Source organism: Octopus bimaculoides, chromosome 11, assembly GCF_046866305.1.
Source record: "Octopus bimaculoides isolate indiv1 chromosome 11, ASM4686630v1, whole genome shotgun sequence".
Classification (NCBI taxonomy): domain Eukaryota; kingdom Metazoa; phylum Mollusca; class Cephalopoda; order Octopoda; family Octopodidae; genus Octopus; species Octopus bimaculoides.
Window position 1 is genome coordinate 35,026,185 of NC_142938.1, and position 20,957 is coordinate 35,047,141.

At 43.9% G+C, this 20,957-nt stretch overlaps 1 protein-coding gene across 1 annotated transcript in view; it reads left to right on the forward strand.

Annotated features, from left to right (window-relative positions):
* Nucleotides 1-20,957, forward strand: part of LOC106880823 (galectin-4) — a 154,367-nt gene that overhangs the window by 21,899 nt on the left and 111,511 nt on the right. The gene's annotated exons all lie outside the window — the stretch shown is intronic.

Consider the following 20,957-nt stretch of genomic DNA (forward strand, 5'->3'; position numbering starts at 1 on the left):
CACTTTGCACCTTGTTGACCAGTTTCTTGATGACAAGCGCCAACCTCTTGGCTAACACCTTGGCCAAAATTTTCAAATCTGCATCGAGCAGAGTGATGGGTCTAAAGTTATCTATTATGCCCACCTTGCTTGGATCTTTCTTCAGCAGTGTTACAGCTCCTCAGCTCATGAAACCAGGGATACTCCTGTTTTGCTGCCAGTTGCAGTACACTACTGCCAAGACGTCTCCAAACAAGTCTGGCATACAACTGTAAAGCTCGTAAGGTAGACCATCCAAATCCAGCGATTTGTGCCTTGAGCATTCTGCCATCGTGTCCTGCACTTCCGCCACCATGATGGCACCTTCGCAACACCTTGCCTCTCTTGTTGTGGCAGGCTGTGCAGGTAGGTACTGAAGTCCACCTAGCGTTCTCGCTCGCCATTTGTCTCGAACAGTCGGGCAAAATGCTGTTGAAAGGCCTCACACATTTTATTTGGCTTGAGTAATTCACGCCCCTGTTCATCTACCAGAGACTGAATGGTAGCTTTGTTGCCCTGTTGCACCTCTGCCACCCGGGCCTCTCGCACAGCTCCAACACCTTTGTTCCATAGAGCATGCATCCTAGCTCTGACAACACACCCTTCGTGTTTGGCGTTGAAGTGTTGGTTGAGGGCCAACCTTGCCGCCAAAACGTCCGATATGATGCCACTTCAAATCGCCTCTTCTAGCTACTTAACTAGGTCACCCTCTACTCTGTTTCTATCTATGGCTAGTGCTTTGCTATACCTAATCGCTTCTGCTTTTATTGCTCGCTTGAGGGCAAACCACCATTTGTTGTTGATGATGGCTCCTGTCAAAGCCCTCTTTACTAGCGTGCTAATCCGGTCTCTGAAAACCTGTCTAGATGGGACAGACGCGCTTAGTTTCCAGTACCCAGAACCCTGCCTATGTGTCTTATCTAAGTCTAGTGCACACGTCACAACGTTGTGATCTGTGTAGCTGACTATGTGCAATTGTGGACACCCTACGCTATCTCTTTCTACTAACCTACACAATATCCTATCTAGATTCGATCTCGACAACCTGATGCGGTTGCTCCATGTTCATGTTGGTGCATTCGAGTGGTTGAGTCGTTACCTGTCAGACAGTTGAAAGCGTCTGAGCAGGTCTCTGAGGCATTTGCATCCCTGTCTATTCCTATCTCTGCCCACATAGCCTAGATGCATGTCCAAGGTAGCATTCCAATCCCCCACTAAAAGTAAGGGACGAGACATTCCTAGGAATACTTCTAGACATCGAAAGAAATCCAGCCGACCTGTTAAAGGCGGTGCATAGACTGATATGAGTTGAAAAGTGCATCCATTGTTGCCGTCGACATCCAGGACGATCAGTTGACCCTCCTGGTCTACGAATATTGTCTTTACTTCGAAATCCAGACTCTTGCGTAAAAGTACCACCATGCCACTACCGCTCATTCTCGGCAGACAGGGGGAAAAATAAATGTTAAACTGTCTGCCAAACATGGACATTAGGGCCCATGGATTAGATAGATAGATAGATAGATAGATAGATAGATAGGTTTCTTTATTAGCCACACAGGGCTCAACACAGAGTGGACAAAATACAAATGTAAAGTTTTTCTTTTCGAGGGGGTCGAAAACAAAGCAGAAAAAAACAAAAGTGGGGACAACGATGAAAAAAAAACATCGCAAAACGTTTGGGGTATTTACAAAAAATACGAAATAATACAAAAAATTCCCAATAAATGGGGAGATTATCCGTGGAAAGAAAAACCTACGAAAAGACCACGGTAACCTCGGTCTTTAGTGTCACAGTTTGTTAAATAAAATTTCTTTTATTTAAGCAAGAAACGTAAGTAACTCTCTGTTTACAAAATTTTAAAACGTTTTATAGAATCATGGTCAAGGTGGCTTCGTCATTTATACGTGCCATTCTTGCTACATGTATCCATCTTTTTTCGAAACATTTGCTAGACAACACTTGCCTCTCTACTCTCACCTTCCTTTTCAAGTGATACTTGAAAAAGTTGATGAGAGATTGACCAGAGAGGAAAGTATTTGTTTCTAATCCTTTCAGACGCGTCCACCAGATGCATTCTTTGGCCATAGCCACAAGTACGATAAATACAGCTCTTCCTTCCCGTTTAAAGGAAGGAGGCGTGACGATATTGACGATAGACTCGGTTGATAAACCGACTCGTCCCACACGCGACAGCAGTCGTTCGACATAAACCCACAGCTCCGAAATGGTTGGACACTGCACGAGTGCGTGCAGAACGGTTTCATCGCTCTGACCGCATCTCGGGCAGGTCGGCCCCGCATTTCGCGAGCCGTGTCTATAGAACTTATCCCGAACGGGTAGCGCCTCTCGGTAACACTGCCAGGCCAGGGATCTCTGGAAGTTGTCCATAGGTCCCGGCCCGAAAGTCGTCCTGAACAGGCGGGTCAGGTATTCCTCGTCGACGCCCAGGTTCGCCCCGAGATCGTCGTCGTACCTGCCCTCCACTAATCCCCTATAGAATGACTTCGTTGTGATGCAGCCGCTCAAGGTCGACCCGGGACGGCAAAGTTGTTGCAGAGCAACGCGACACTCACGGTGCCATTCGCCATTCCTCGGCCTCTTTTTGATCCACGACTGCAGCTCGGTCATGGAGACGAGCTGCGGGAAAGCGCGTCGCACAAACGGCGACCACACCTGCTCACCGTCGTCTACGTAGAGCCGGAGATGTCGCAGTCTCAGCGCATGCCTGCGCATCATCAACCACGGCATGCCCAGCCCTCCTTTCAGCGGGTGTTGGCAACAAACGGATCGCCTCACCATCGGAACGCTTCCTTTCCACAAAAAGCGGAAGAGGATGCGCTCCATTTCGGTGATGGCGCGATCGGGACAAGGCACGACGGTCAGGCGGTATTCGATGACGGACGCGATGTACGCGTTCGCCACCTCCGCCCGACCTTTTAGGGACAGCTTCCTCTCGGACCATTGCCGGCAGAGAGTGGCCACCCTACTCGTTATCTGGTCCCAGTTCTTCTCCGTTTGCAGGTCCGGACCGAACCAGACTCCGAGCAACTTGACCGGACCGTCCGTCCAGCGTCCCACTACTGAGGCGCTGCCGGACGGTATGGGCTTGCTTCTCCAGGTGCCGAGCAGCAAACCCACCGACTTATCCCGGTTGATTTTCGCTCCCGTCACCGCTTCGTAGTCTTTCAGCGTCTCGCCGACAAGCTCGATGTGCTCGTGGCTAGACGCTATGACGGTGACGTCGTCCGCGTATGCCGACACGCTCGTTTCGCACCCCAGTTCTCGCGGGATGCCCCTCAGCGTCGCCAGCTTCCGCAGTAGTGGCTCGAGAGTCAATACGTACAGAAGCGGCGACAAGGGGCATCCCTGACGAACCGAACGTGCAATGTCGAAGGGTCCCGATAGACGTCCATTGACGCGAACAACCGAACGGATGCCTGTGTACAAGGCAGCCATCCAGCCGCGGAAAACGGGACCGAAGCCGGCCGCTTCGAGGACGGCCTCCAAGTATCGATGGTCTACCCTATCGAAAGCTTTGGATTGATCCAAATTGATCAGGGCCCCACCCATGCCAGGTTCCTTAACTACCCTCTCTATGATGTAGCGCATCAGATGGAGGTTGTCATGGATGCTCCGGCCCGGCACGGCGCACGTCTGCTCCGTGCCGACCAGTTTCTCGATGACAAGCGCCAACCGCTTGGCTAACACCTTGGCCAAAATTTTCATGTCTGCATTGAGCAGAGTGATGGGCCTAAAGTTATCTATGGCGTCCCCCTTGTTTGGATCTTTCTTCAGCAGCGTTACCGGTCCTCGGCTCACAAAACCGGGAATGCTCCCGTTCTGCTGCCAGTTGCAGTACACGGCCGCCAAGACGTCTCCAAACAAGTCTGGCATACAGTTGTAAAGCTCGTAGGGCAGACCATCCAAACCCGGAGATTTGTCCGTCGAGCAACCTGCCATCGCGTCCCTCACCTCCTCAGCCGTGATGACCCCTTCGCAGCACTCCGCCTCTCTTGCCGAGAGTCGTGGCAAGCTGTGCAGGTAGGCACTAAAGTCCACCCTGCCTTCTCGCTCGCCACTCCTCCCGAACAGTCGGGCAAAATGCCGCTGAAACGCCTCGCACATCTTGCTCGGCTCGAGCAATTCGCGCCCCTGTTCGTCTACCAGAGACCGGATGGTGGCTCTGTTACCCCGCTGCGCCTCCGCCACCCGGGCCTCTCGTGCGGCTCCAACACCTTCATTCCTCAGAGCACGCATCCTTGCCCTGACAGCACACCCTTCGTGTTTAGCATTGAATTGTTGGTCGAGGGCCAACCTCGCCGCTAAAACGTCGGATGCGATGCCACTTCGCAATGCCTCTTCTAACTTTATCACTAGCTCCCCCTCTACTCTGTTCCTCTCTACAGTTAGTGCCCTGCTATACCTTATTGCTTCCGCCCTTACTGCTCTCTTGAGGGCAAACCACCATTTGTTGTTGACGATGGCTCCCGTCAAAGCCCTCTTTACTAACGTGCTAATCCGGTCTCTGAAAACCTGTCTCGACGGGAAAGACGCGTTTAGTTTCCAGTAACCGGGACCCTGCCTATGTGCCTTATCTAAGTCTAGCGTACACGTCACAAGTTTGTGATCCGTGTAGCTGACTATGTGGAACTGTGGACATCCTAAACTATCTCTATCTCTTGTCCTGCACACTATCCTATCTAGATACGACCTCGACGACCCCATGCGGTTGCTCCAAGTCCACGTTGGCACATTTGGGTGGTCGAGTCGGTACCTGTCAGACAACTGGAAGCGTCTGAGCAGGTCTATGAGGCCTTTGCATCCCCTTCTAGTTTTGTCACTCCCCACGTAGTCTAGATGCGTGTCCAAGGTAGCATTCCAATCCCCCACTAAAAGTAAGGGACGAGACGTTCCCAGGAATACTTCTAGACGTCGAAAGAAGTCTGACCGACCTGTTAAAGGAGGCACATAAACTGCCAGCAACCGAAAAGCGCCTCCATCGCTGCCGTCCACATCTAGGACAACCAGTCTACCCTCCGGGTCCGTAAATATCGTCTTTACTTGGAGATCCAGACTCTTGCGAAAAAGAACCGCCGTGCCACTACCGCCCATCCTCGGCAGACAGGGAGAAAAATAAATGTTAAACTGTCCGCCAAACATGGACTTTAGGGCCCGCGGTTCATGGAGTCTGGTCTCACTAATGGCTATGATATCCAAATTGTGTGACTTGATGTCATTTAAGAGGTACCCTTGTTTCCAAGGCGACCCCAAGCCACGCACATTTACACAACCAATCTTCACCATGATTCTATCAAAATTTGTGTTTTACACACGAAAGGAGAGAGAGAGAGAGAGTTACTTACTGTCCGAAAGTTCTTGGCTTTTGGCCTCACAACCTTCTCTCAGAAGGTTTTTGCATAGTTTTTTTGATGAATATTTTTGGAATCTCCCTACTGTATCCGGGTAGAGAGATTTCATTGTATCGTATGTGCTCCGTGTTACATGTATGATTTTGATGTGTTGTGGTGGTGTTGTGCGTGGGTGATTGCTTGTTTTCGTGTCATTATCTGTTATGTTAGTGTTTGACCTAATGAATTTCATTAGGTCTAGATTGTTTGTGTTTATCGCTGTCAAACTTGTTGTGGGGTTCTGTGTTGGTGCGTTTGTGTTGGTGTTTTTGTTTTCTGTGGATGTGTTGGTTTCGGGGCTGGTAAACCTCCCCGCTTTGTTTGTTTTTCCGTTCTTTTTTTCCCCCTTTTTCTTCTTCCCCCCGTAGCCACTTGCCAAGCCTCTGTGTCATCTTCATCTGACATGTAGGAGGAATCGGAGGGTGGGAGGGGAAGGGTGTTGGGGTCTATTTTTGTGTGGGTTGATTTTGTTGTTGGTGGTGTTGGTGCTGTTTCGTGACAGTTGGGATGTGGTGTTTTGGTTTTTGGGGGTGGGGTGGGAGTCTTTTTCGTGTTCCCTTCTTGTGGGGTTGTTGTTGTTGGTGTTGGTGGTGGTGATGGTGCTGATTCTGTTCTTGGTGGTACTGGTGGTGTTTTTGTTTGGTTCGGCTGTGTTGCTGGCTGCTGGCGTTTTTCCATTTCGTTGTACAACTGCTTGACCAGTTGTGCATATGGCGGTGTAGGCAGTAATGCTGTTTTTTTCTTGTGCTTTTCTTGTGGTTGTTGTTGTTGTTGTTGTTGTTGTTGTTGTTGTTGTTGTTTTTCTTTGTATTGTTGCCGTTGTTGTTGCCTTTTCTTCTGGGCTACTGGGCATGTTTTTTGAAGGTGAGTTTTGCTACTACAAACGTAGCAAACTGGCCTTCTGCCTTCGACGAAAACATGAAAAATTGAATCCTCAGTTAATTGGATTCTATGTGGAATTTTTTCCCAGTTTGCTGGATCAATTTGTACCAGGAGTTGAAATTCCTGGCCAACCCAGTTTTGATTGCAAACGGCAGATGCTTCTAGTATGTTTATCTCTTCCTCTATGCCTAGACATATGGCAGATACTAGCCATTCTTCCTCAATTTCAGGAGGCACATTCGAAATTTTTATTTTCGTAACCCTACGACCAAGGTACGTAGGGATCATGAGCAGGTTCTCATGCTGTAATGACTTAGTGGAGAGGTCCTTCGCTCGCTGCTCGCTGTCTAGTCTTACTTCTATCGTTCCGAATTTCAAACCTCTCGTTATGTAAGTCTTGTAAGACCAAATCGGCTTTAAGCATCTCTCAACATTTTCTTGGGTGAATTTTTCCACTGTCTTTGTCTTTAAATTAATGGTTCTGTAGATGATAGTTTTTTTTTCGATGTTTATCTTAAAGTCCGCGGGCGTTTGAAGATGGACTGTAACGTCCTTTTTACTTAGCATGCTTTTGCATGCAAGTAATTTCTCTTTCGATATATTCAAAATTCTTTTCCTAGGCTTCAAAGCCTAGGCAAAGTTCGTTGTGGTGGTGGTGGCGGTAGTGGTGGTATCAGTGGTGAGGACAGTGGTTTTGTTAGACAGTGGTTTTGTTGTCCTTGTTGTTGCTGCTGCTGCTGTTGTTGTTGTTGTTGTTGTCACTGGTTACGTTGGCAGGCAAGACTGCTGTAGCAGCAGAGTCTTTCTTTTTCTCCATTCTCTCCTTTAACTGTGAGGAAGGAAGACTAGGAAATTCTTTTTCGAACGAAACACTGCAGACTGCAGCGTTCGTTTCACAAAAATTTTCATGGCTACAAGACGCCATCGTCTCAAAAAAAAATGGCTAGAAAGCCGAAATTGGTTTTTATATCCTGGGAATGTGCCACACAGGGCAGATTTCCGTCGCAAAAAACTTGCACCAGAGGGTCTACAAGTTGTTATACAACTTTGTATATAAAATAAACTTTACAAACAAACTTTTTAAAACATGAAAAAGGCAAAACTTACGGAGCCGACACGTCTACCGTCCGTCCATAGAGATAGATAGATAGATAGGTTTCTTTATTAGCCACACAGGGCTCAACACAGAGTGGACAAAATACAAATGTAGAGTTTTTCTTTTCGACGGGGTCGAAAACAAAGCAGAAAAAAAAAACAAAAGTGGGGACAACGATGAAAAAAAAACATCGCAAAACGTTTGGGGTATTTACAAAAAATACGAAATAATACAAAAAATTCCCAATAAATGGGGAGGTTATCCGTGGAAAGAAAAACCTACGAAAAGACCACGGTAACCTCGGTCTTTAGTGTCACAGTTTGTTAAATAAAATTTCTTTTATTTAAGCAAGAAACGTAAGTAACTCTCTGTTTACAAAATTTTAAAACGTTTTATAGAATCATGGTCAAGGTGGCTTCGTCATTTATACGTGCCATTCTTGCTACATGTATCCATCTTTTTTCGAAACATTTGCTAGACAACACTTGCCTCTCTACTCTCACCTTCCTTTTCAAGTGATACTTGAAAAAGTTGATGAGAGATTGACCAGAGAGGAAAGTATTTGTTTCTAATCCTTTCAGACGCGTCCACCAGATGCATTCTTTGGCCATAGCCACAAGTACGATAAATACAGCTCTTCCTTCCCGTTTAAAGGAAGGAGGCGTGACGATATTGACGATAGACTCGATTGATAAACCGACTCGTCCCACACGCGACAGCAGTCGTTCGACATAAACCCACAGCTCCGAAATGGTTGGACACTGCACGAGTGCGTGCAGAACGGTTTCATCGCTCTGACCGCATCTCGGGCAGGTCGGCCCCGCATTTCGCGAGCCATGTCTATAGAGCTTATCCCGAACGGGTAGCGCCTCTCGGTAACACTGCCAGGCCAGGGATCTCTGGAAGTTGTCCATAGGTCCCGGCCCGAAAGTCGTCCTGAACGGGCGGGTCAGGTATTCCTCGTCGACGCCCAGGTTCGCCCCGAGATCGTCGTCGTACCTGCCCTCCACTAATCCCCTATAGAATGACTTCGTTGTGATGCAGCCGCTCAAGGTCGACCCGGGACGGCAAAGTTGTTGCAGAGCAACGCGACACTCACGGTGCCATTCGCCATTCCTCGGCCTCTTTTTGATCCACGACTGCAGCTCGGTCATGGAGACGAGCTGCGGGAAAGCGCGTCGCACAAACGGCGACCACACCTGCTCACCGTCGTCTACGTAGAGCCGGAGATGTCGCAGTCTCAGCGCATGCCTGCGCATCATCAACCACGGCATGCCCAGCCCTCCTTTCAGCGGGTGTTGGCAACAAACGGATCGCCTCACCATCGGAACGCTTCCTTTCCACAAAAAGCGGAAGAGGATGCGCTCCATTTCGGTGATGGCGCGATCGGGACAAGGCACGACGGTCAGGCGGTATTCGATGACGGACGCGATGTACGCGTTCGCCACCTCCGCCCGACCTTTTAGGGACAGCTTCCTCTCGGACCATTGCCGGCAGAGAGTGGCCACCCTACTCGTTATCTGGTCCCAGTTCTTCTCCGTTTGCAGGTCCGGACCGAACCAGACTCCGAGCAACTTGACCGGACCGTCCGTCCAGCGTCCCACTACTGAGGCGCTGCCGGACGGTATGGGCTTGCTTCTCCAGGTGCCGAGCAGCAAACCCACCGACTTATCCCGGTTGATTTTCACTCCCGTCACCGCTTCGTAGTCTTTCAGCGTCTCGCCGACAAGCTCGATGTGCTCGTGGCTAGACGCTATGACGGTGACGTCGTCCGCGTATGCCGACACGCTCGTCCCGCACCCCAGTTCTCGCGGGATGCCCCTCAGCGTCGCCAGCTTCCGCAGTAATGGCTCGAGAGTCAATACGTACAGAAGCGGCGACAGGGGGCATCCCTGACGAACCGAACGTGCAATGTCGAAGGGTCCCGATAGACGTCCATTGACGCGAACAACCGAACGGATGCCTGTGTACAAGGCAGCCATCCAGCCGCGGAAAACGGGACCGAAGCCGGCCGCTTCGAGGACGGCCTCCAAGTATCGATGGTCTACCCTATCGAAAGCTTTGGATTGATCCAAATTGATCAGGGCCCCACCCATGCCAGGTTCCTTAACTACCCTCTCTATGATGTAGCGCATCAGATGGAGGTTGTCATGGATGCTCCGGCCCGGCACGGCGCACGTCTGCTCCGTGCCGACCAGTTTCTCGATGACAAGCGCCAACCGCTTGGCTAACACCTTGGCCAAAATTTTCATGTCTGCATTGAGCAGAGTGATGGGCCTAAAGTTATCTATGGCGTCCCCCTTGTTTGGATCTTTCTTCAGCAGCGTTACCGCTCCTCGGCTCACAAAACCGGGAATGCTCCCGTTCTGCTGCCAGTTGCAGTACACGGCCGCCAAGACTTCTCCAAACAAGTCTGGCATACAGTTGTAAAGCTCGTAGGGCAGACCATCCAAACCCGGAGATTTGTCCGTCGAGCAACGCGCCATCGCGTCCCTCACCTCCTCCGCCGTGATGACCCCTTCGCAGCACTCCGCCTCTCTTGCCGAGAGTCGTGGCAAGCTGTGCAGGTAGGCACTAAAGTCCACCCTGCCTTCTCGCTCGCCACTCCTCCCGAACAGTCGGGCAAAATGCCGCTGAAACGCCTCGCACATCTTGCTCGGCTCGAGCAATTCGCGTCCCTGTTCGTCTACCAGAGACCGGATGGTGGCTCTGTTACCCCGCTGCGCCTCCGCCACCCGGGCCTCTCGTGCGGCTCCAACACCTTCATTCCTCAGAGCACGCATCCTTGCCCTGACAGCACACCCTTCGTGTTTAGCATTGAATTGTTGGTCGAGGGCCAACCTCGCCGCTAAAACGTCGGATGCGATGCCACTTCGCAATGCCTCTTCTAACTTTATCACTAGCTCCCCCTCTACTCTGTTCCTCTCTACAGCTAGTGCCCTGCTATACCTTATTGCTTCCGCCCTTACTGCTCTCTTGAGGGCAAACCACCATTTGTTGTTGACGATGGCTCCCGTCAAAGCCCTCTTTACTAACGTGCTAATCCGGTCTCTGAAAACCTGTCTCGACGGGAAAGACGCGTTTAGTTTCCAGTAACCGGGACCCTGCCTATGTGCCTTATCTAAGTCTAGCGTACACGTCACAAGTTTGTGATCCGTGTAGCTGACTATGTGGAACTGTGGACATCCTAAACTATCTCTATCTCTTGTTCTACACACTATCCTATCTAGATACGACCTCGACGACCCCATGCGGTTGCTCCAAGTCCACGTTGGCACATTTGGGTGGTCGAGTCGGTACCTGTCAGACAACTGGAAGCGTCTGAGCAGGTCTATGAGGCCTTTGCATCCCCTTCTAGTTTTGTCACTCCCCACGTAGTCTAGATGCGTGTCCAAGGTAGCATTCCAATCCCCCACTAAAAGTAAGGGACGAGACGTTCCCAGGAATACTTCTAGACGTCGAAAGAAGTCTGACCGACCTGTTAAAGGAGGCACATAAACTGCCAGCAACCGAAAAGCGCCTCCATCGCTGCCGTCCACATCTAGGACAACCAGTCTACCCTCCGGGTCCGTAAATATCGTCTTTACTTGGAGATCCAGACTCTTGCGAAAAAGAACCGCCGTGCCACTACCGCCCATCCTCGGCAGACAGGGAGAAAAATAAATGTTAAACTGTCCGCCAAACATGGACTTTAGGGCCCGCGGTTCATGGAGTCTGGTCTCACTAATGGCTATGATATCCAAATTGTGTGACTTGATGTCATTTAAGAGGTACCCTTGTTTCCAAGGGGACCCTAAGCCACGCACATTCACGCAACCAATCTTCACCATGATTCTATTTATACGTGTGCTTTAAAGCACAAAACAAAAGAACAGGGTGTTACTTACCGTTAGAAAGTTTTGTTTCCTCCTTGGATTTTTCACCAAGGAGGCTATTGTACAATTTCTTGCACAAATATTTCTGGAATCCCCCTACCGAGTTGGGGTAGAGGGATTTTATTGTGTTGTGTAATGCTGGTGTTACATGAATAATTTTAATGTGTTTTGGCGGTGTTGTACGTGGGTGGTTGTTGGTTTTGATATCGTTATTTGTGATGTTTGTTTTAGAGTTGATGTAATTCATCAACTCTGTGTTTGTACTGTCTATTGCTGTTAGCATTGTTTTTTTTATATTACTATTGGTGTTAGTAGTATTTTCGGGAGATGTGAATCTCCCTGCTTTGTTTGTGTTTGCATTTTGTTTTGTTTTCTTCTTACTGCGCTTCCTCTTTCCTTTCGTAGCTATTTTCCACTCCTCCCCACTCTCTTCATCGGATGATGGGAGATCTGAGGAGTCAGAAAGAGGTAACGGCAAATTTTGTGCGTCTGTGTGTGTTTCTGTGAATGTTTGTGTTGCTGTTTTTATTGATGTTGGCTGCTTGTTATTTGTGTGTGGTGTAAGTGATATGGGGGAGGGAGAGGCAGTCTTGGAATTTTCTTTTTTTTCTTCTGTTTTTGCAGTTTCTGTTGTCTTTTCTGTTGTGGTTATTGCTGATATTTCTGTTGTTGTTTTTTGTGTTGCTGGTGGTGTTGGTAGTAAGGTTTTTCTGTTGGGGGTATTTGGTAGTTGCTTCTGTTGTTGTTGTTGTTTTTGTTTAGCGGCCAGAGGGCAGTCCTTTTTCAGATGTGCTTCGCTGTTGCATAGGTAACAACGAGGTCGCCTGCCCTCTACCACCACATACAGCTTGTGGTTCTTTGCCAATCTAATGTTTGGAGGAATTTTCTGTGAAGCCTCCTCCGTGATGTGGAGAAGGATTTCCAGATTTTTCCCTCCCCAGTTCTTTTCGTCTCCGACCGTAATCTCCAAAATATTTGCCTCCTCCATTTCCAGGCACACGGCCGATATCAGCCATAGGGTGTCCACCTCCGATGGCACATTTTTTATCATAACTTTGGTCACTCTCTGTCCTAGATAACTCGGTATCATTACCAAGTCATCTGTGCGGAGAGAGAGTGTCGAAAATTGTTTAGCTAAATTTTCATCCAGAAATCTCACTTGCACCGTTCCAAATTTTCTTCCCCAGGTGACATGATTCTGATAAGGCCAAATTTTTCTAAGACAAACTTCAATTTTATCTGTGCTAACATTTTCTACACGTCTGGTTTTTGTGTTTACCAGTTTATAAATGATGCACTTTTTGTTTTTCATTTCTATAATATCTTTTGGTATGTTTATTCTGACATCATCTCCTTCTTTCGTAAGAAGGGATTTTGTGTCTTTTATTTGTTTTTGTGTGAATGTCACTATTGTTCTTTTTTCCTTTAGAGCATTTGCGAAATTTGTTTTTGTTGTGCTGGCGGACATGTTCTTCTGGATATTTTTGTTTATGTTGGTGTATGTACTGCCTGGTTCAAAGGTGGTGGTAGTGGCAGCAGAGTTTGTTGAACAGGTGATGGTGTCATTGCTGACGGCTGATAACTTTACGTCCTTGTTGTTGTTGTTGTTGTTGTTGTTGTTGTCGTTGTTGTTGTTGTTGTTGTTGTTGTTGTCATTGTTGTTGTTGGTGGTGATGATGGCGTCAGCAGCAATGGTGCTTACGTCAGAGACATTTGTGACGGTTTTTACGCATGGTTTTGTAACCTTGGTTACAGTTTTGTTTTTGTTGTTGGTGTTGGTGGTGGTGGTGGTGGTGAGAGGGCTGTTAGTAGCTGTAATCACAGTCTTTGTGACGTTTACAGCAACTGCGTTCCTGTCACTGTATGAGCACGCGCTATTCTGTTCTTTTTTCTCTTCTGGCATCTGAAGCCTCGGGAAATGCTTGTCAAAAGAACAAGACAAGCGTTCCAAAATTATGTTTCTCGACATTTTTCAAATGTCAAGAAGGAAATTTTTGTATTTTGCTAGGGCCGAAACTGCCCCTGGGGGTCAATTCCTGTCCTTGAAAATACACACAAATGAAGCCTAGGTGCTTCGCAACAAAATTATTTAAAAATTCCAACAAAATGTGGACAATTAAAGGTCAAATAAACGTTTACCTTCGCAGCCGATATCGACAGCACGTCCGTGAGAAGAGATAGATAGATAGATAGATAGATAGATAGACAGACAGACAGACAGACAAACAGACAGACAGACAGACGGGGACGCACACGCACACACACACACACACACATACACACACACACACACACACACACACACACACACACGAAAGTCTGGTGTTGTGAGAACACATAGGAATAGCATTTTCTTACTTTTTCAAATATACCCAAATTTAAAATGATCTAATATAATGATATCATTCATTTGGTATGTGTTGAAATATATCAAAACAATTTAATTCCACACAAATATATTTTACTTTACATATAATTTATGCGTTAATTCTATTTACTGAAACTTGCTAAACAGCATATTTTGCTTTAAAGTAGTATCTCCTTGTAGAGACAATTGTCAGTAATAATACTGTTTCCATTTCTCTCAGCCAATATTTTTACATTAGCCTTCTTTCGAACTCTAGATAATGCAACACACAGCTGACCATGTGAAAGAGAATTGTGTCAGAAGATATATTCCAATTTGTTCAAAAGTCTGTCCCTTTGCCTTATTGCGCATCAAACAAAAGCTGACTTGACAGGTAATAGCTTGTGTGTAAGTGTGAATGGAAATTCCATTTCATGTATCTCATGAAATGGTATTCTTAGGATTAGCAGAGTTGATCCTGCATAAGGACCAGAAGCAACCTCAATCTCAATAACATGATCATGTAAACTGACAATGATGTAGCATCTAAATTTCTCAGAAGCATTATGCATCATTTTTTCTTCAGTTTGAGAAAGTGTGGTGGAAACCCTGATGGTGTAAGTTTGTTGAACTCGATTGGGCATAGAGTTTCATTATCAACTGTATCTGAGCTTCAGTATATTTTAGCTCACCAGAGATCCTGGTCAACAGAAAATCATTCACAAATTGTGCTGCTTCATTTGCTGGAGTAACAATGGTTCTATTTGCAAGCCACATAGGGTTTGTGAAGTTATTTTTGAGGTCAGCATATACAAAATCACATAGATCTGAAAAAGTACCACTTTTAAGGCAAAGGTCATTGGGTAGTTTGATTTTGAATTCACCTAAAGGCAGTGATCTGGCAGAATCATTAGCACACCGGGTGAAATGCTTACTGGTATTTTGTCTGTTGCTACATTCTGAATCCAAATTCTGCCGGGGTCGACTTTGCCTCTCATCCTTTCGGGGTCGATTAGATAAGTACCAGTTACTTGATCCCTTCCCCCAAATTTGAGGCCTTGTGCTTCAAGTAGAAAGGATTCTGAATTCACCTAGACAGAAATGTTACCATTTCCTACATCAAGAAGGTAATTAGCAAACTCTCTTTCATCAGAATGACCATCTGTAAGAGGTCTTAGATTGGTTGTCAACTCCATTACTTCCACATGATCCCAAAGAAAAGATCTCTTTAGTGTTGCATCAACAATTTGTGATCTGACATTGTTATTTTGAAGTAGAATATTCTCCTGTTGAGATACCCTAACCAGTCGGTCATGTGTAGTGGAAACAGAATCATGTCCACATCTCTATGCATATTCAGACATCTGTTTCAGTCGCTTTGCCCTGGTTTCATCTGATTCAGTTGCTCATCTTCCTCTCTGCCATTGTGTCTTTGCTGCTAAATTTTCTTTATCAGTCACATATTCTATAATATAAATTGAAGTTGGCTGACTGTTGTATTCTTTCTTGTCTTGAGGTTCACGGCCAAACAGCTGGGTGGATTCGCATGAAAAAAGGCACACATGTGGAGACGGGTGCATAGATTGGATTGCGCTTTCTATTTTTTTCCTAGCCCCCATACTTACAGAGAAAATCGATTAAAACAACCTGCATGTATGTGAGTGTGTGTCACTGAAGCCATTCATATATATATACATAATAAATAAATAAACTGAATGATAAATTTCATTTATCGCTCTCTTTCTTTTTTTCTCTCTCTCTCTCTCTCATATACACATACACCATCAACATTACTCTCTCTGTCGCGCACACCCCATCAAACATACACACACACACACACAGACATATGCATGCACATCAATTCTCCCCTCTCACCACAACTTCAAAAGAAGTTCAGTCATAAAACTGTCCATGTCTCTTCATTTGCTGGCCACTTCAAATGATTGCCTTTCTTTTCACTTGTCCAGCCATTGAACGAGAGATAAAACACAAACCAACTCCTGCTAAATCAAAAGCTTCATACTTGCTGTGCCAACCAATGTGAGTCAATGGCACACAACTTCACTCACTCACTCTAGCTCTCTTTCTTACCCTCTTTCTCTCTCACATACACGCACGTCCATTTCATATATCTTTCAATTTCTGCTCTCTGCAAATAAAATTTTTATGGATAAAACTGCTTACAAACATTGCGATTAATGTATAATTTCTTTCTATGTTCATAATTAAATAAATCTTTTAATGATTAGACAGACGTCCAATAGAATAGCTCTCACAAACAGACTATGTACAAATTCTTTCTTCACAACTCCTGAAGCCATTTTCTGACAGGAGGGGGTGAAATCTTCATACAGCTGGAGGCTCCAATCGAAACGGGACATGAAATGATCAGGTTGAGAAATGCTATTATAGATTATGCCTAACCAAAGACAATCACAGCCACATCATCCAAACAGACCGGGTGAAACCGGGTTTAGCTGCTAGTTATATATAAATGAAAGCTCATTAAAACCTATCTTGTTTAGCATGCTAGAAATAGCAGCAATCACATAGTTATTATTGTAAGGCCTATAGCATTCCAAGTAGTCATACCAACAAAATCACTTCTTCATTTAAAAAAAAATTATACTGATATATCAAAGAATTTTCATTAAATCAAAAATATTCATTTAACAAACTCCGGAAACTGATTATATTCTTGAAATTGTGCCTTATATCAAAGTTATACAGCTCTTTTGTGTAAACATGAAATGAAAAAAATCATATAAGTGAAAGCTCATTAAAAACTATCTTGTTTAGCATGCTAGAAATAGCAGCGATCACAAAGTTATTATTGTAAGGTTTATAGCATTCCAAGTAGCCATACCAACAAAATCACTTCTTCATTTCAAAAAAAAAAAAAATTACATCGGTATATTGAAGAATTTTCATTTTATGAAAAATATTCATTTATCAAACTCCAGAAACTGATAATATTCTTGAAATTGTGCCTTGTATAAGTGAAAGCTCGTTAAAAACTATCTTGTCTAGCATGCTAGAAACAGCAGCAATCACATAGTTGGCTGGTGGACAACTTTTGTCTTTCTAATGCTGATGGTCAAACTGAAAGCTTTACTTGCATTGGAGAAATGATAAGCTCCTGTGCTTCTTTGACAGATGTTGCAACAAATGTATCATGATCAGAAAACAAAAATTCATGTATTATTGCCATTCAAACTATTGTTCTGGCTTTAAAGCACTGGTGATTGAAGAGGCCACAACTGGAAAGAAATTGAAATTGAATACCTGAATTAAGATAGCCATAAGTATAGTGCAGCATGACTGAGAAGAAAAGCATGAAAAGAAGTGGTTCTATGACACAACCCCCTTTTGCGCCATTTGAAACATCAAAAGAGTCTGAACGCTGACTGCTTGATAAAACATGCTTTCATTCCTGTATGAAAGGAAATGATGACTTTTAACATTTTATGAGGCATACCAATTCTTTCGAGAACTACACAGAGATCATTTCTATTAACAGTATTGATCACTTTGGTTAGATCTATAAAAAACATATTTAGTCCCTAATCTTTCCCAACAACTTTCTCAGCAACTTGATAAAGTGAAATCATATCAGTGTTACTGTGGTCTACTCTGAAACTGGATAAATGTCATCGATATTGTGCTCAATTATTATGTTAAGAAATTATTCTTGCTAGGAATTTTCCTGCAATACACACGAGAGAGATGTCACATGAGTTAATGCAAACTACTTTTCTTCCTTTGTTGTTGAAAAGACTCATTATGGATGCATCCTTGTTGTTCTGTGGTACATGTCCAAAACTCCAGATGACTTCAAAAAAGCTCAAAACTCTTTTGCACCAACTTTTTGCTACTATATTTGAAGAGTCCATGTCGAATGCCATCTTTACATGATGCTTTGTTTGATGACATTTGTGTTATGGTATCTTGAACTTCCATTAAACATGGTTCAAGAGACATTTCCAAAATTTCTGGTCTTTGAGAAATGGAATCAGCTACACTTTCATTCATGACAGAATTGGAATTCCTGACAGCTTTCTATTGGGAAGAAAATTAACCGTTTCAGTCAGAAGAGTCTAACTATCAGAAGGCAGAACAGAAGTTGAACCATTTTTTGAGACCTACATAGAAAGCTTTGGAGCTTATTCATTGCTTCAAAACACTTTCATTCTTCTGAGAGCAGTTTGTACCTGTTTCTGCATACCTTGCATGCTCACTTGTTGATGTTGGATTGTTTATCATTGATCCAAGCCTTGAGTGAATCATTCATCTTTTTGATAAGGTACTGAACATCTTGATAAGGTGCTGTTATTAAACCAATCTTGATGTTTCCTGATATCATCAGTTATTTGCACTGAATCAAGAGAGGTTTCAAGTTGATCAGATAACTATTTATTAATATGGCTGTATTTCAATGGCAAAACACTGATGCATTTTAATATGCTAAAGATCAATGTCTGAAAGATAGCAAGTGATGTTAAAGTCCTTCTGTGATTATGTAAACAATCAAATGTCAAACCTTTGATCTCAGATGCATCCATATTGTTTTGTGGCTCTTTGTCTTTGAGTTGAAAATATTGGTGATTGCTAGGCCAAATTCTCTGTAAAGTGAAAGAAGATATAGACCATTTGAGTTCATTCACTCTATTCCATGTGAACTGAGAATATTAGAATGTTTGGTGGTCAGCACCTACTTGAGCATTGAAGTATCAACAATGTACTATCCATTATATATTGAATATGGTTACTAATTTTTTCATAAAATATTAATTAAACATCCTGCCTCCCACATTGTTATTTCTCCCATTCAGTTGCCAATAAGTTAAATCATTTGATCTATATTAGATGTTGATAAAGCTTATAATACATTCACTTTTTTATATTTTATTATAGTTAGACTGAGTTTAAATACAATGGGAATTCTTACCATGTCATATCTCATTACCACGTCAGCATTTCTATCCTGCCCCTCCACTGTATTCTTCCCTTTGCCCAGTATGGACTTTGTTCAGTTATCAATTATACTGGTACTACCATATCCTGATAGTTCTCTCTTCTATAATCTTTTCACAGTGAGGGTATGCCTTGAGAACAATATGCTGGAGTTTATGTTTTAGATCTACGAAGTGATATCAAAAGATTTCTGGACTAGTTTTGTAGCACACCAACAGATGGCAGCACACAGTTGCATGCACAGTGAGAGCTAGCAGTGAACTTCATGAGACAATGTGCTGAGTGACATTGCTGTGTTTACTTCACAAGTTATGAAATTTATGCTTTTGTGATCATGTGTATACTGTAGTCTGTGATTTTGTCATGGACAAGAAGTTGGAACAAAGAGCTAACATGAAATTTTGCATTAAACTTGGGAAGTCTGCTACCGAGACATTGAACATGCTTTGGCAAGCTTACAGTGATGAGGCGATGACTTGACACAATGTTTCGAGTGGCATGGGTGCTTCTAAAAGTGGAAGAATACCCCTGGAAGACAATGCGTGATCTGGAAGGCCTGCCAGGAGCATCACTCCTGGAAATGTGGTATTGTGCATTGGGAATTTGTCCCTCAGTACCAGACTATGAACCGAAAATACTACTGTGATGTTTTGAAGCATCTGAAGGAGGACATGGATTCTTCATGACGGCAATGCGTCCTGTTGCCAAGCTCTCCTCACTCATGAGTTTCTCACCAAAAACAACATGGTATCATTTCCACATCCACCCTATTCACCAGATTTAGCACCTCTCTCCCAAAATGAAAATGCAGCTCAAAGGTTGCTGTTTTAACATCATTGTTGAGATCCAGAGCAAATCACAGAAGATCCTTGACTCGCTTATAGAAAATGACTTGTAGCTGGATTCCAAATGGCAGGAATGCTGAGACTGGTGTATTGTTGTACAAGGTGACTAGTTTGAAGGAGATTATATTGAACGTTAAGTAAATAAGTTATTTTTTATGAAAGTGTTGTGGCGAGAGTCATTAACACCCTTGTGGGATTGGAAGAATGGACTAGCTGAACTCTTATAAAAAGTAGTGTATTGCTTGAGATGAGAGAAGTCGTAGGAATTGTTGAGATTGTTGAGAGTTTTTATTTATTGGATTATCATGTTTAGTGGAGTAATTCAAAGTACATCATGTTCAATTTACTCTATGAATATATAACAGAACCTACATGGAATGGTATGTGCTCTCCAAGTGGGAGAAATTTCTTGAACAGTTCATCAGAAATGGAGGAATCAAAGGGAATGCATACATATGTATGTTTTAACAATCTACTGTTTACATTAGATGCCATCATTTAGACTTAACAATTGATTAGTTTAGCAAAAGAACTTTATGATGTTATTAATTTGGTATTTGTGTCTGAGATACTTCAGTTTGGAAGCCTTCGACAAACTAAAAAAATGCCTTATAAACTCTAGTATGCCTTTCTGATATACCCTCCCATTCCCCTTCCCATCATTGGCACAATGCATAGAACTGTTTGTAATTGCTAACTTGGTTTGGTTTTTGTTGGTCTTTGCCTCCTCTAATATTTTAGTCAGGATAAGGCCCTGATTTACTATATATTTTATTAAAATACTTGCTGTTTACTTTGGCCATGGTTAAAGATATCTTATTTAGAGAATGGGTATCAGTGATAGATGTCCATTGATGATGATAAAAGCTACATTTCAAGCATGTTGCTGAGCATTTTCTTTTTGAACACACCTGGAATGAGTTGGTTACATACAGGGAAATCTAGTTGTGTAACAGAAAGTTAACTATTATACATGAAGCACTGTAAAGGCAGTTGTGTATTATGTATCTTGAAAAGTGAACCAGTTGATATTTATAGCAAAATGGGTCATGATGATTGTGATGATGACGATCAATAATTAAAACTATTTGCTGTAAATTACCAATTTACAATTTTATACAGTCTATTGAAATATTTTACATACATTAAATGTTGAGATAAGTTGAAAGATATAAATGATCTAGCTTTGATATGAAATTAAGTGATTAAGCAACAATATGATATTCACATTAGAAAGGCTGTTGATAGAAATATCGAGAGAGTGAAGATGACAGGTCATACCACATATACATTAAATAGTTCAAGGTGTCAGTAACCACTCTAGAGTGTGCTGTTTGATTGTTATTTGTGTTAGTTTTTTAAAGTTGTTAACTACTTGTTTTAAATTTAAAAGTAATTAAAAGTGGCTGTGTGGTAAGCAGTTTGCTTCTTAACCACATAGTTCTGGGTTCACTCCCACTGTGTGACACCTTAGACAAGTGTCTTCTACTCTAGCCTTGGGTCGACCA